The sequence below is a fragment of the Danio aesculapii genome, chromosome 4, assembly GCF_903798145.1.
Source record: "Danio aesculapii chromosome 4, fDanAes4.1, whole genome shotgun sequence".
In the NCBI taxonomy this organism is placed as follows: domain Eukaryota; kingdom Metazoa; phylum Chordata; class Actinopteri; order Cypriniformes; family Danionidae; genus Danio; species Danio aesculapii.
Genome location: NC_079438.1, coordinates 5,338,356 through 5,353,974, shown reverse-complemented (window position 1 = coordinate 5,353,974; position 15,619 = coordinate 5,338,356). Strand labels below are relative to the sequence as shown.

The window sequence follows — 15,619 nt, the reverse complement described above, 5'->3', positions numbered from 1 at the left end:
TAAGTAAAAATGAAACAATGTATAAGTAATTATTTTTGGACAAATCAATAACCTGTTCTGCAGACACAGCATGCACTCATTGGTGCCAGAGGGCTGATTGCTGGCAGTTTAAAGTTTGATGCCACCTTGTCGTTGCATGTCCAGATTGGTACACAGAAGAGTTCGTAGCTCTTATAGCTATTCTTTCGCAGAGGCAATATCGTAGCCTATGAGGTCTATCCGAGGCGTGATCATTGCTGGTTGAAAACTTTACCCAATACCTCGCTGGGATGACTTGAAATACAGTCAGCTCTGGCAATTTTTGTCAGCCTCTTAGTAGGCTTAATGTTCTGTTGAAAAGGATAGTTGTGCTCCTGTTTCTTTAGCATGTTGCAACTTTCGTTGAGCTCCTAAACATGCTGCAGGCTGGATTAAACTGTACCATAACATTCTTCAGAGTGCGTGTAAGAAACCTTCCATGGAAGCACCAGGCTCTCTAAAATACTAAAGCAATTGAACGACGAGAGTGGGATTCGAACCCACACAAGCAGAGCACAGTGGATTAGCGGTCCATCCCTGCCGGAGGCTGGATTAACTTCTACCATAACATCCTTCAAAACGCTAAGAGGGTGCGAGTAAAACACCTTCCACGGAAGCACGGGGCTCTCTCAAACACCATAGCAAATGGTCAACGAGGATGGGATTCAAACCCACACAGGCAGTGCACAATGGATTAGATGAAGTGCATCACCCTAACTACTCGGCCACCTCATCACGTATGCGCCTACTTCTTTGATGGAGGCTGGACTGCGGCACATATTTGTTTCTGCAATTCTGTATGTTTCTGCAATTATGTTCGGTAAGATGACTTTCAATTTTGCCATAACATGCTTCGAAGCACGAAAATGGTGCGAGTAAGATAACTTCCCCGGAAGCACCGGGCTCTCTTTAATGAACGACGAGGATGGTATTCGAACCCATGCGTGCAGAGCACAATGGATTAGCAGTCCATCGCCTTAACCACTCGGCCACCTCGTCATGCATGTAGCCGCTTTCCTGATGGGGGCTGGACTTTGGCATAAATGTATGTATTTGCAGCTACTTTCGATACAGATGACATTAAATTTTGCAGCAACATCCTTCAAAACGCTAAGAGGGTGCAAGTAATACACCTTCCACTGAATCACCGGGATCTCTCAAATGCCAGTGCATTTGAGCAACGAGGATGGGATTCGAACCCACGCGTGCAGAGCACAATGGATTAGCAGTCCATCGCCATAACCACTCGGCCACCTCGTCACATATGCTGCCACTTTCCTGATGGAGGCTGGACTGGGGCACATATGTAGTCATGTATGTTTTTGCAACTGTTTTCGGTAAGATGACACTCAATTTTGCCATAACATGCTTCGAAGCACGAAGAGGGTGCAAGTAAGTTACCTTCCACGTAAACACCAGGCTCTCTTAAACGAATGACCAGGCTGGAATTTGACTCACACATGCAAAGCACAACGGATTAGCAGTCCATCGCCTTAACCACTCAGCCACCTCGCCGCGCACATACGTGCTCTCCTAATGGAGACTGGACTATGGCAAATACGTATGTTTTTGCAGCTATTTTCGCTAAATATCACATACAGTTTTGCCATTAACATCCTTTAAGATGCTGAGAGGTGCAAGTAAGAAACCTTAGACAGAAGCAGTTGCCTCTCTCAAAACAGTGAAACTATGAGGATGGGATTTAAACCAGAACTTGCAGAGTACAACATACTAACCTAAGCACTCGGCCACCTCCTCACGTGTAAGCACAGCGCAAGTGCAAGCTCTGAGATTGGTCGGCTTGGAAGCGCTGACGAGTGTGGGCGGAGGTGAGAGCCTCTCGAGCGTGAAGCAGCGGGTGTTTACAAGTGTGGAGTCCCTTGAAGGAGCTCCGGATGGAGACTGTTGTTTTGTGTTAACCTTTTCATTAAAGTTGTTGCACGTCCACTGGTTCCTGCCTCAAGATGAGCGAATTTGAGCCACTTGCACATTAAGGAAGCGGTCAGAAAAAAACAAAACACCAGCGAAGAAACTCAACACAGAGAAACATAAACACCTACTGCCAGCTAGCGTTTCGGAAGTGTATTGCAGAGCAACAGAAACAGTGCGCAGAAGTATAAGTGCACGGCTACGCGCAAGGCTTGCGCCGTGGATCACGCTGATCACTTGACACAGAAGTATAAACCAGGCTTTATTGTTCAACATTAACTGCAACAAGTTTCTTCTGGTTTTGTTGGAGAGAAACTAGACAGAATGCCTGAGTCTAAAAACGGCAGCATAGCTGACCTTGGATTTCTGTCAAAATATGGTTTCAGTGCCCTTGCATTCTTCATTACCTTACCCCAATCCCTGTACAGCCCAATAAATACATCCCAATCTCAACCCTTTTCTCTGCCGTTCAGCGTTGTGACTCCGCCCCCTTTACCAGATTACCCACAATTCTCTTCTCCCAGATTCACATAAGTAGTGTATACTTTTCTTTAAGTAAAAATGAAACAATGTATAAGTAATTATTTTTGGACAAATCAATAACCTGTTCTGCAGACACAGCATGCACTCATTGGTGCCAGAGGGCTGATTGCTGGCAGTTTAAAGTTTGATGCCACCTTGTCGTTGCATGTCCAGATTGGTACACAGAAGAGTTCGTAGCTCTTATAGCTATTCTTTCGCAGAGGCAATATCGTAGCCTATGAGGTCTATCTGAGGCGTGATCATTGCTGGTTGAAAACTTTACCCAATACCTCGCTGGGATGACTTGAAATACAGTCAGCTCTGGCAATTTTTGTCAGCCTCTTAGTAGGCTTAATGTTCTGTTGAAAAGGATAGTTGTGCTCCTGTTTCTTTAGCATGTTGCAACTTTCGTTGAGCTCCTAAACATGCTGCAGGCTGGATTAACCTGTACCATAACATTCTTCAGAGTGCGTGTAAGAAACCTTCCATGGAAGCACCAGGCTCTCTAAAATACTAAAGCAATTGAACGACGAGAGTTGGATTCGAACCCACACAAGCAGAGCACAGTGGATTAGCGGTCCATCCCTGCCGGAGGCTGGATTAACTTCTACCATAACATCCTTCAAAACGCTAAGAGGGTGCGAGTAAAACACCTTCCACGGAAGCACGGGGCTCTCTCAAACACCATAGCAAATGGTCAACGAGGATGGGATTCAAACCCACACAGGCAGTGCACAATGGATTAGATGAAGTGCATCACCCTAACTACTCGGCCACCTCATCACGTATGCGCCTACTTCTTTGATGGAGGCTGGACTGCGGCACATATTTGTTTCTGCAATTCTGTATGTTTCTGCAATTATGTTCGGTAAAATGACTTTCAATTTTGCCATAACATGCTTCGAAGCACGAAAATGGTGCGAGTAAGATAACTTCCCCGGAAGCACCGGGCTCTCTTTAATGAACGACGAGGATGGGATTCGAACCCATGCGTGCAGAGCACAATGGATTAGCAGTCCATCGCCTTAACCACTCGGCCACCTCGTCACATATGCTGCCACTTTCCTGATGGAGGCTGGACTGGGGCACATACGTGGTCATGTATGTTTTGGCAACTGTTTTCGGTAAGATGACACTCAATTTTGCCATAACATGCTTCGAAGCACGAAGAGGGTGCAAGTAAGCTACCTTACTTGTAAACACCAGGCTCTCTTAAACGAATGACTAGGGTGGAATTCGACTCACACATGTAAAGCACAACGGATTAGCAGTCCATCGCCTTAACCACTTTTTTTTTCTTTTATTATACTGTTCAAAATTCATACAATTCACTTATTTATACAGATTACACTTCAGACAAAACATTAAAAAGGTCCATTTTACATCATAGCTACACAACAATGTTTTTTTTTCTCCACCTTCCTCTTAAACACATTCCACACATTTAATAAAACGTTTTCCTTTTTTGCTACAACTCTTCTCTCCCATATTGCACTTTTCATTAAAATCACAAGTAAATTTATGAGTTATTTATTATTACACTCTTTGTTCAGCCCCAACAGTAACACCTTTTCCCACTCTAGATTGTCGTCTCTTTCTCCTTTCAAAGTTAAAATCATGCTTTTGCATTTCTCATTAAAATCTTTTAACTCATTACAATATAAAAACAAGTGTAAAAATCCTTCATCTGCATCTTGACATACTTTACATGTGAGACTTTCCTCCATCCCTATTTTGTTTAAAATGGCATCTGTAAACACTGCTTTACTCCTGATAAAATATTCTAAATTCTCCAGTTTTGACTGTACAAATTTGCCATTTATATTAGCCCATATATTGTCTTCATTTACATCTTTAAAACGCCGTATCCAGTACTGATTTGCACCAGGTTTCTTAAAAACCCCATCTCTAAAAAAAACCATAAATCATTTTCAATGTACAATCTTTCAAATCCCACCATTTCTCTCCAAATCTTACACTCACATCTTTACTTTGTTTATTTTCTTCCATGTTTTCTATTCTTGTTAACCATTCTGCAGGTATGGCATTTTTAATTATGTCGTATTCCTTTATTAAGTCTTGTCTGTTAAAATCCTCCTTCGCTTCATCCATCACATCAATAACATACTGCACCGGTAAAAATCCTTCCTTAAATTCATATAAAACATCCCTTACTCTTGTTATTCCCACCTCCCACCATTTCCTAAAAAACACCACTTTCTCTTGATTAAGAATGTCACTGTTTAAGAATAAAGGCTGATTTAAAATGTTCTCGCGTTCTCGTGTACACAAGTTAAAAATTTCCCCCATGCTCCAATCAATTCTTTATAAAAGTCTGGTAGACCCTCTGTCATGAATGTTTTCATCCTCATCCATAAAATATTATCTCCCATATTAAAATTCCCACTTTTACTTAAAAAATATTCCATTGTTCTTTTCCATGCTGCCTTATTTTCTTCATCCAAATATTTCTTTACCATTTTCACTCTTAAGCTGTTTTTTTCTTTGTTCGACGTCTATTAAACCTAGTCCCCCTTTGCCCACTTCTCCAATCAACGTTGCGTATGCTATCCTTGGAGGCTTCCCTTCCCATAAAAAATCTAAAAAACATTTTTTCAGCCTTTTTTCCATCCACAGTGGCATTGATGACACATATAAAATATTCCATAATTTAGAAACCATTAAAACATTTAAAATTAAAACCCTCCCCTTCAAAGTTAAATACATTAATTTCCAAAACCTCAGCCTTCTTTCAATCCCTCCTAACATTTCCTCCCACATAGTTACTTCTGCTTTCTTTTCATCCCTCCCAACTACAATGCCTAAAATTTTTATTTCATCCATTTCCTTGAACGTAAAATGTCCAGATAAAGCCTCAGTTCCTCCAAATCTCAAATATACTGTTTTATCTTCGTTTATTTTAGCTCCTGAACCCTTACAAAAATGTTGCACTGTTTCCATTGCTTGCTTTACACTTGCCAGATCTTGTAGTATTAATGTGGTATCATCAGCATATTGAAAAATTTTGTTCACTCCCCCCTCTACCTCTATTCCTTTTATTCGTTCCTCATGCTTCACAGCTAATCCCAGTGGTTCTGCAACTAAGGCATATAAAAGTGCAGATAACGGGCAACCCTGTCTGATTGATCTTGTGATTTTAAAACAGTCCGTTAAAAAACCATTGCATTTTATCCTGGTTATAGCTCCTCTATATAAAATCTGAACCCACTTTATAAAATTTTCCCCAAAACCAAAACTCTTTAACACTCCAAATAAAAAGTCATGCTCGACTCTATCAAAAGCTTTCTCGAAGTTCAGACTAATTAAAAAAACATCTTTCTTCTTATCATTTATATATCTTATTGTGTCTTTAATACTCATAGTTGTGTCAGCAATGTCCCGTACTTTTATACTATATGCTTGGTTTGTTTTTATTATGCTTGGCATCACTTCCTTTAATCTGTTAGCTAAAACTTTTGCTAAAATCTTAAAATCAGTATTGAGCATTGTTATAGGTCTATAATTTTTTTAATCTACTTTATCCCCCTTTCCTTTGTATATCACCTTCATTAAGCCCATCCCCATTCTTTTATTTACCCCACCATTCTCAAAAATCTCATCATATACTTCCTTTAAAATACTAGATAAAATATCTTTAAAAACAATATAAAATTCACTTCCCAACCCATCAATTCCTGGACTTTTCTTTTTGTTCAATTCACTAATTGCTCTTTTTATTTCTTCTTCTCTTACCTCCTTGTCACATTCTCTTTTTTCCTCTTCTTCTACTCTTGATTTGATTAGCTTTAGCAATTCCCTTTTTTCTTTTTCTTTTACTCCCTCTGTGCAAAACAATTTCTCATAATATGATCTTATTTCTTCCAAAATCTCCTCATTTTGTTCTACTATGTTCCCATTTTTGCTCCTTATTTCTTTAATCATTTCTGCCTTCCCTCTTCTCTTCTCTAGATCAAAGAAAAATTTAGTGCACTTTTCCCCCTCCACTGTAAATTTAGCTTTGCTTCTTAATCTTGCACCTTCAAATTTCTCCTCCTCCATTTCTTTCAGTCTTCCTTCTAGTTCTTTTATCTTTTGTATATCTTTTCCATTCTCATTTTTCAATTCGTTTTCTAGTTTTTCTTTCAGCTCCTTTTCCTTATATTTTTTTACAATTTTGTAATTGTCTACAGTATTTTATTGTGAACTTTTTAACTAAATGTTTCACATTCTCCCACCACATTCTTTTGTCCTCATTATAAATTTCATTCCCTTTTTCCTTTTGAATAATTTCCTTTATACTTAAAACATAGTCTTCATTCTTTAAAACCGCTGTGTTTAAAACCCATACCCCTGGCCCTCTTTTCACATTACTCCAGTCTAGATTCATCAAAATTGGCTTATGGTCACTCAGACTTGTTTCTTCATATTTGATCTTGCTTATAAACTCTTCAACATTCCTTGTGCATAAAATAAAATCAATTCTTGTTTGACAAAAAAAATTCCCCACTAACTGTCTTCTTGAGTACTCTTTTTTCTGTTCATTCCTTTCTCTCCACACATCAATTAAATTCATTTCCTCCATCAATATTTTCAGTTCTTTTCTCCCCTTATCCGTTTTAAAAACCATTCCCTCAGCCATTTCTAATTTACTAAAAACAGTGTTAAAATCCCCCATGATAATAACTCTTTCATGTTTCTTTAAATAATCTCTTAGTACATTAAAATACTCTTTCTTTCTGTTCTCCTCTGTTGGGGCATGAACATTCACCATAATTACTTTTTTCTTCTCATACTCCATTTCACATATAATACACTTCCCCTCTTTGTCATTATAGATTGTTTTACATAAAACCCCACTGTTTTCTTTTATTAAAATTGCAACTCCTCTCCCCAGCCTCCCATCCCCATTATTGTATAAAATCTCCCCACTCCACCTTTTTCTTATTTCCTTCATGTATTCTTCCTTCCAGTTTGTCTCTTGTAATAAAATCACATCTTCTCGTTTACACATTTCTTTCACTTTTTCAAATTTTCTGATGTCTAAAAGCCCTCTTGCATTAAAAGACACAATTCCTAAAACCATAAATAAGATAAAAACATTCATAAAAACCATCATCTCAGTCCATCTCTTCCAAGACCTTTAGCAACTCATACTTATTTGCGCATTCAATTTCTTCATCTTTTAGCAGTTTTTTCCTTGCAGTCTCTAAATTAGGTTTTATCTTTATCGATCTTCTTCTTTTTGATGATTTCACCTGTGTCTCTTTGTTTCCCTCCTTTTGTAAATGTTCCTCTAACTCGTCTTGCTCCTCATTACTTTGGTCTTTTGTCTCCACTGTGTCCAATGCTTTTTGAAAACTGTCTGTCATGTCCATTTGTGTCCAAAATATGTCTTCCTGTTGTCCTTGTTGTAAGTCTTTATTATTCGAATTGCTCATTTCTGCTGCTTCCAAAACATTCCTTAAACTGTCAGTCATATCCATTTGAGTCCATGTTGTCCCTTCCTGTTCAGTGACTCTGTCCTTTCCATTAGCCTCATTCTCTTGTAGTTTTTCACTTTTAGATTCTGTTCTTCTGTCTTGTGTTGTTGTTTTGTCCTCTGACTGTATATTGTCTCCTTCATACATCTGTCTGTCTACCCGCTGCTCTACCTCCTCCTCCTCTTCCCCCATCCAACATTCACATTTATTTAAAACCTTATTACAATCCGGGCACTTCATCGCATCGCAATCCCTTGCGAAATGCCCCCTTTCCTCGCACTTAAAACACTTAAAATCTGGACAGTCTTTCACCACATGATCTGGGCTCATGCACAGCCTGCAAGTTTTCACCTGATGGCTGTGCATCACCCTAAAGTATTGTGGTCCTTCTGCTGTCTCTATTCTTGTGCTGTACGGGAGGGACGCCACTTCTTTGGGGAATCTGGTTTTAACAAACCTCGTCCCATCTTCAATATCTGTGCCTGGATAAAACCTTCTTTTAATTTTTGAAAGGGGACAAACTCCCCAATGATCCAATTTGTCTAAAATATCTATGTCAGCAACATAGACAGGCAGATGCATGAAGGAGACAACATAATCTCGATTTTGTAGCCTCTTTACTGTACAGTTTATCCCTTTAATAGTCAATCCGTCTGTTAACACATCAGCATCTTCCTCTCTTTCAAGTGTTACTTCATACTCCTTGTTTTGTTTTGGTCTTACAGCCAAAATCTTTCCATCCCCAATCCTCTCCGTCACTGCTTTAATTAAATCCATTGCTCTCACCTCAGTTGTTTGTCCCATATCCACCGTTACAGTTGCTTCTTTTAGATAAATCCTTTTCTTTGCTTCCTTCTCCGCTCTGTTTGTTTCTCGTTGTCGTCTGTCCAGTCCATTGTCATTTGCCTTCTCAAATCCGTCCGCCATTGCCAGGTCTGTCACCGTAGATCCGTCCATTGCAAAAAAAATAGGAATAAAAAACACTCCTCCCGAACAGCTCACGCTGCTGGGAGGATAAACTAAACAAACTCAAAAAAACTTTAACAAAAATGTATTTTAGTCAAAAATAAAACTAAACAGAAGAAAATGTGGTGAGCCTCTCTCACTAACTGCAGCCAAACACTTCCTGGAATGTACCACTCTCACACATGCACAGGGGGGTATGGCCGTAAGACAGAGCAACTGTCAAGAGTTGGCTATTTAAAAAAAAGCCGAATGCCGCTCAGCTTGCCTTGACACAGAACCGACAGAAACAATGCCCTTGGCCCCTCAATAGTTTACCTCTTCTAGGGGTGTGATTCTCGCTTTGGATGCGAGAGGTCCCGGGTTCAAATCCCGGACGAGCCCTTGCAGCTGTTCCAGGTTCCAGGTGTGAGAGGTCCTGGGTTCATTTACTGGACAAGTCCTTGCAGTTGTTTTTTGCTTTGAGGGACAGCTTGGCTTTCACAGGGGCCTGTTTCAACACCAGTTTATGAGCATTAGATAGCCTATAAGAAGGGTTTTGTTTCCATGGTGTAATGGTTAGCACTCTGGACTTTGAATCCAGTGATCCGAGTCCAAATATAGGTAGAACCTCTTCCTTCTCTCCTTGCTTCAACTCAGTGAACTTAATGAGACCATATTCAATCACACCAATCAGTGAGTAGTTCCGATACTATACTCTGAGATAGCTATTTGATGCTCCCACGGTCCTCCTTCAGCAATCACTTATGTAACATAATGTGTGGTTTTGTCATGCAGCATAAATCTGTGAAACTGATTAGATCAATTTACTCACTGAAACAGCTGGACAACAAAAATTTATAAGTAAACGAGTGACTCAACTTGTCGGTCTGGGGCTGTGAGTCTGGTTTTGGGTGGGAGAATTCACGCACAAGCCCTGCTTCAACGCATGAGATTTTGAAGGTATGTACTGACTCAATTGCTACATAAAGATTTCCAACCATGCACTGCTTCTGATGCCATGTGAAAACTTCATGTTTAAGTGGCTAGTTGGTCTTGGTGTATGATTCTTGCTTAGGGTGTGAGAGGTCCCGGGTTAAAATCCTGGACGAGCTCTTGCAGTTGATTTTTGTTTTGAGGGACAGCTTGGATTTCACAGAGGCCTGTTTCAACGCCAGTTTCCGAGTATTAGACAGCGTGTGAGAAGTGTCTTGGTTCCATAGTGTAATGGTTAGCACTCTGGACTTTAAATCCAGTGATCCGAGTTCAAATCTTGGTGGAACCTCTGCCTTTCCTTCTTGCTTTAAATCAGTGAAATGAATGAGACAGTTTTCAATCACACCAATCAGTGAGTAGTTCCGATACTTTACCCTGAGATAGCTATTTGATGCTCCCACGGTCCTCCTTCAGCAATCACTTATGTAACTTTATGTGTGGTTTTGCCATGCAGCATAAATCTGTGAAACTGATGAGATCAATTTACTCACTGAAACAGCTGGACAACAAAAATTTATAAGTAAACGAGTGACTCAAGTTGTCGGTCTGGGGCTGCGAGTCTGGTTTTGGGTAGGAGAATTCACGCACAAGCCCTGCTTCAATGCATGAGATTTTGAAGGTATGTTGTGACTGAATTGTTACATAAAGATTTCCAACTATGCACTGCTTCTGATGCCATGTGAAAGCTTCGCGTCTTAGTGGCTCGTTGGTCTAGGGCTATGATTCTCGCTTTGGGTGCGAGAGGTCCCGGGTTCAAATCCCAGACGAGCCCTTGCAGCTCTCTTGTGTTTTACAGGGGGGCATTATGGCTTTCATAAAATCTTCTTTCGAAGAATTCCAGTTTGTCAGCAGATAGTATCACCACATAAAACCTTCCCTGCACAGTGACTTGCTGTTCTAGGAGAATGATTCTCGCTCATGCCACAAGAGCTCCCAGGTTCAAATTCCGGGTGAGCCCGTACAGTTGTCTCATGTTTTATGAGGGCGTTGAGGTTTTAGACAGAGGCCGTTTTCAGAGAATGCCGGTTTGTCAGCAGATAGTGTTGCCATGTAAACTTGCTGCTTTTTATTGGCTCGTTGGTCTAGGGGTTTGATTCTTGCTTCGGGTGTGAGAGGTCCCAGTTTCATTAACTGGACGAGCCCTTGCAGTTGTTTTTTGCTTTGAGGGACAGCTTGGCTTTCACAGAGGCCTGTTTCAACACCAGTTTCCGAGCATTAGATAGCCTATAAGAAGGGTGTTGTTTCTATGGAGTAATGGTTAGCACTCTGTACTTTGAATCCAGTGATCCGAGTCCAAATATCGGTGGAACCTCTTCCTTCTCTCCTTGCTTCAACTCAGTGAACTGAATGAGACCATTTTCAATCACACCAATCAGTGAGTAATTCTGATACCATACGCTGAGATAGCTGTTTGATGCTATCACGATCCTCCTTCAGCAATCACTTATGTAACGTTATGTGTGGTTTTGCCATGCAGCATAAATCTGTGAAACTGATTAGATCAATTTACTCACTGAAACAGCTGGACAACAAAAATTTATAAGTAAACGAGTGACTCAACTTGTCGGTCTGGGGCTGCGAGTCTGGTTTTGGGTGGGAGAATTCACGCACAAGCCCTGCGTCAACGCATGAGATTTTGAAGGTATGTTGTGACTCAATTGTTACATAAAGATTTCCAACCATGCACTGCTTCTGATGCCATGTGAAAGCTTCACGTCTTAGTTGGTCTAGGGGTATGATTCTCGCTTTGGGTGCGAGAGGTCCTTGGTTCAAATCCCGGACGAGCCCTTGCAGCTGTCTTGTGTTTTACAGGGGGGGCATTATGGCTTTCATAAAATCTTCTTTCGAAGAATTCCAGTTTGTCAGCAGATAGTATCACCACATAAAACCTTCCCTGCACAGTGGCTTGCTGTTCTAGGAGAATGATTCTCGCTTGTGCCACGAGAGCTCCCAGGTATAAATTCCGGGTGAGCCCGTACAGTTGTCTCATGTTTTATGAGGGCGTTGAGGTTTTAGACAGAGGCCGTTTTCAGAGAATGCCGGTTAGTCAGCAGATAGTGTTGCCATGTAAACTTGCTGCTTTTATTGGCTCGTTGGTCTAGGGGTATGATTCTTGCTTCGGGTGTGAGAGGTCCCAGTTTCATTTACTGGACGAGCCCTTGCAGTTGTTTTTTGCTTTGAGGGACAGCTTGGCTTTAACAGAGGCCTATTTCATTGCCAGTTTCCGAGCATTAGATAGCTTATAAGAAGGGTCTTGGTTCCATGGTGTAATGGTTAGCACTCTGGACTTTGAATCCAGTGATCCGAGTCCAAATATCGGTGGAACCTCTTCCTTCTCTCCTTGCTTCAAATCAGTGAACTGAATGAGACCATTTTCAATCACACCAATCAGTGAGTAGTTCTGATACTATACGCTGAGATAGCTGTTTGATGCTATCACGATCCTCCTTCAGCAATCACTTACGTAACGTTATGTGTGGTTTTGCCATGCAGCATAAATCTGTGAAACTGATGAGATCAATTTACTCACTGAAACAGCTGGACAACAAAAATATATAAGTAAACGAGTGACTCAACTTGTTGGTCTGGGGCTGCGAGTCTAGTTTTGGGTGGGAGAATTCACGCACAAGCCCTGCTTCAACGCATGAGATTTTGAAGGTATGTACTGACTCAGTTGTTACATAAAGATTTCCAACCATGCACTGCTTCTGATGCCATGTGAAAACTTCATGTTTTAGTGGCTAGTTGGTCTAGGTGTATGATTCTCGCTTAGGGTGTGAGAGGTCCCGGGTTAAAATCCTGGACGAGCCCTTGCGGTTGATTTTTGTTTTGAGGGACAGCTTGAATTTCACAGAGGCCTGTTTCATAACCAGTTTCTGAGCATTAGATAGCCTGTAAGAAGTGTCTTGGTTCCATGGTGTAATGGTTAGCACTCTGGACTTTGAATCCAGTGATCCGAGTTCAAATCTCGGTGGAACCTCTGCCTTTGCTTCTTGCTTTAAATCAGTGAAATGAATGAGACCATTTTCAATCACACCAATCAGTGAGTAGTTCCGATACTATACGCTGAGATAGCTATTTGATGCTCCCACGGTCCTCCTTCAGCAATCACTTATGTAACAATGTGTGGTTTTGCCATGCAGCGTAAATCTGTGAAACTGATTAGATCAATTTACTCACTGAAACAGCTGGACAACAAAAATTTATAAGTAAACGAGTGACTCAACTTGTCGGTCTGGGGCTGCGAGTCTGGTTTTGGGTGGGAGAATTCACGCACAAGCCCTGCTTCAACGCATGAGATTTTGAAGGTATGTTGTGACTCAATTGTTACATAAAGATTTCCAACCATGCACTGCTTCTTATGCCATGTGAAAGCTTCGCGTGTTAGTGGCTCGTTGGTCTAGGGGTATGATTCTCGCTTTGGGTGTGAGCGGTCCCGGGTTCAAATCCCGGACGAGCCCTTGCAGCTGTCTTGTGTTTTACAGGGGGGCATTATGGCTTTCATAAAATCTTCTTTCGAAGAATTCCAGTTTGTCAGCAGATAGTATCACCACATAAAACCTTCCCTGCACAGTGACTTGCTGTTCTAGGAGAATGATTCTCGCTCATGCCACAAGAGCTCCCAGGTTCAAATTCCGGGTGAGCCCGTACAGTTGTCTCATGTTTTATGAGGGCGTTGAGGTTTTAGACAGAGGCCGTTTTCAGAGAATGCCGGTTTGTCAGCAGATAGTGTTACCATGTAAACTTGCTGCTTTTTATTGGCTCGTTGGTCTAGGGGTTTGATTCTTGCTTCGGGTGTGAGAGGTCCCAGTTTCATTTACTGGATGAGCCCTTGCAGTTGTTTTATGCTTTGAGGGACAGCTTGGCTTTCACAGAGGCCTGTTTCAACGCCAGTTTCCGAGCATTAGATAGCCTGTAAGAAGTGTCTTGGTTCCATGGTGTAATGGTTAGCACTCTGGACTTTGAATCCAGTGATCCGAGTTCAAATCTCGGTGGAACCTCTGCCTTTGCTTCTTGCTATAAATCAGTGAAATGAATGAGACCATTTTCAATCACACCAATCAGTGAGTAGTTCGGATACTATACGCTGAGATAGCTATTTGATGCTCCCACGGTCCTTCTTCAGCAATCACTTATGTAACATAATGTGTGGTTTTGCTATGCATGGCTTTCATAAAATCTTCTTTCGAAGAATTTCAGTTTGTCAGCAGATAGTATCACCACATAAAACCTTCCCTGCACAGTGGCTTGCTGTCCTAGGAGAATGATTCTCGCTTGTGCCACAAGAGCTCCCAGGTATAAATTCCGGGTGAGCCCGTACAGTTGTCTCATGTTTTATGAGGGCGTTGAGGTTTTAGACAGAGGCCGTTTTCAGAGAATGGCGGTTAGTCAGCAGATAGTGTTGCCATGTAAACTTGCTGCTTTTTATTGGCTCGTTTGTCTAGGGGTATGATTCTTGCTTCGGGTGTGAGAGGTCCCAGTTTCATTTACTGGACGAGCCCTTGCAGTTGTTTTTTGCTTTGAGGGACAGCTTGGCTTTCACAGAGGCCTGTTTCATTGCCAGTTTCCGAGCATTAGATAGCCTATAAGAAGGGTCTTGTTTCCATGGTTTAATGCTTAGCCCTCTGGACTTTGAATCCAGTGATCCGAGTCCAAATATCGGTGGAACCTCTTCCTTCTCTCCTTGCTTCAAATCAGTGAACTGAATGAGACCATTTTCAATCACACCAATCAGTGAGTAGTTCTGATACTATACGTTGAGATATCTGTTTGATGCTATGACGATCCTCCTTCAGCAATTACTTATGTAACGTTATGTGTTAGTTGGTCTAGGGGTATGATTCTCGCTATGGGTGCGAGAGGTCCCGGGTTCAAATCCAGGACGAGCCCTTGCAGCTGTCTTGTGTTTTACAGGGTGGGGGGGCATTATGGCTTTCATAAAATCTTCTTTCGAAGAATTCCAGTTTGTCAGCAGATAGTATCACCACATAAAACCTTCCCTGCACAGTGGCTTGCTGTTCTAGGAGAATGATTCTCGCTTGTGCCATGAGAGCTCCCAGGTATAAATTCCGGGTGAGCCCGTACAGTTGTCTCATGTTTTATGAGGGCGTTGAGGTTTTAGACAGAGGCCGTTTTCAGAGAATGCCGGTTAGTCAGCAGATAGTGTTGTCATGTAAACTTGCTGCTTTTTATTGGCTTGTTGGTCTAGGGGTGTGATTCTTGCTTCGGGTGTGAGAGGTCCCAGTTTCATTTACTGGACGAGCCCTTGCAGTTGTTTTTTGCTTTGAGGGACAGCTTGGCTTTCACAGAGGCCTGTTTCATTGCCAGTTTCCGAGCATTAGATAGCCTATAAGAAGGGTCTTGTTTCCAGCAATCACTTATGTAACGTTATGTGTGGTTTTGCCATGCAGCATAAATCTGTGAAACTGTTGAGATCAATTTACTCACTGAAACAGCTGGACAAGAAAAATTTATAAGTAAACGAGTGACTCAACTTGTCGGTCTGGGGCTGCGAGTCTGGTTTTGGGTGGGAGAATTCACGCACAAGCCCTGCGTCAACGCATGAGATTTTGAAGGTATGTACTGACTCAATTGTTACATAAAGATTTTCAACCATGCACTGCTTCTGATGCCATGTGAAAACTTCATGTTTTAGTGGCCAGTTGGTCTAGGTGTATGATTCTCGCTTAGGGTGTGAGAGGTCCAGGGTTAAAATCCTGGACGAGCCCTTG

At 41.5% G+C, this 15,619-nt stretch overlaps 1 protein-coding gene, 9 non-coding genes and 1 pseudogene across 10 annotated transcripts in view; 7 read left to right on the top strand and 4 right to left on the bottom strand.

The window, feature by feature from the left end:
* The window catches only part of LOC130221935 (gastrula zinc finger protein XlCGF26.1-like), a 151,600-nt gene that overhangs the window by 38,320 nt on the left and 97,661 nt on the right, over nt 1–15,619 (bottom strand). The window lies entirely within an intron of this gene.
* Nucleotides 1–15,619, top strand: part of LOC130221893 (zinc finger protein 721-like) — a 461,849-nt pseudogene that overhangs the window by 404,343 nt on the left and 41,887 nt on the right.
* LOC130224182 (U4 spliceosomal RNA) lies at nt 180–320 on the top strand. Its single transcript, XR_008837252.1, has one exon. It is a non-coding gene; the product is annotated as a U4 spliceosomal RNA (small nuclear RNA).
* Nucleotides 936–1,017, bottom strand: trnas-gcu (transfer RNA serine (anticodon GCU)). The gene has a single exon. It is a non-coding gene; the product is annotated as a tRNA-Ser (tRNA).
* Nucleotides 1,197–1,278, bottom strand: trnas-gcu (transfer RNA serine (anticodon GCU)). Its single transcript has one exon. It is a non-coding gene; the product is annotated as a tRNA-Ser (tRNA).
* On the top strand, nt 2,679–2,819 carry LOC130224219 (U4 spliceosomal RNA). The gene has a single exon (XR_008837287.1). It is a non-coding gene; the product is annotated as a U4 spliceosomal RNA (small nuclear RNA).
* Nucleotides 3,435–3,516, bottom strand: trnas-gcu (transfer RNA serine (anticodon GCU)). The gene has a single exon. It is a non-coding gene; the product is annotated as a tRNA-Ser (tRNA).
* trnaq-uug (transfer RNA glutamine (anticodon UUG)) lies at nt 12,144–12,215 on the top strand. Its single transcript has one exon. It is a non-coding gene; the product is annotated as a tRNA-Gln (tRNA).
* Nucleotides 12,796–12,867, top strand: trnaq-uug (transfer RNA glutamine (anticodon UUG)). The gene has a single exon. It is a non-coding gene; the product is annotated as a tRNA-Gln (tRNA).
* Nucleotides 13,277–13,348, top strand: trnap-ugg (transfer RNA proline (anticodon UGG)). The gene has a single exon. It is a non-coding gene; the product is annotated as a tRNA-Pro (tRNA).
* trnaq-uug (transfer RNA glutamine (anticodon UUG)) lies at nt 13,817–13,888 on the top strand. The gene has a single exon. It is a non-coding gene; the product is annotated as a tRNA-Gln (tRNA).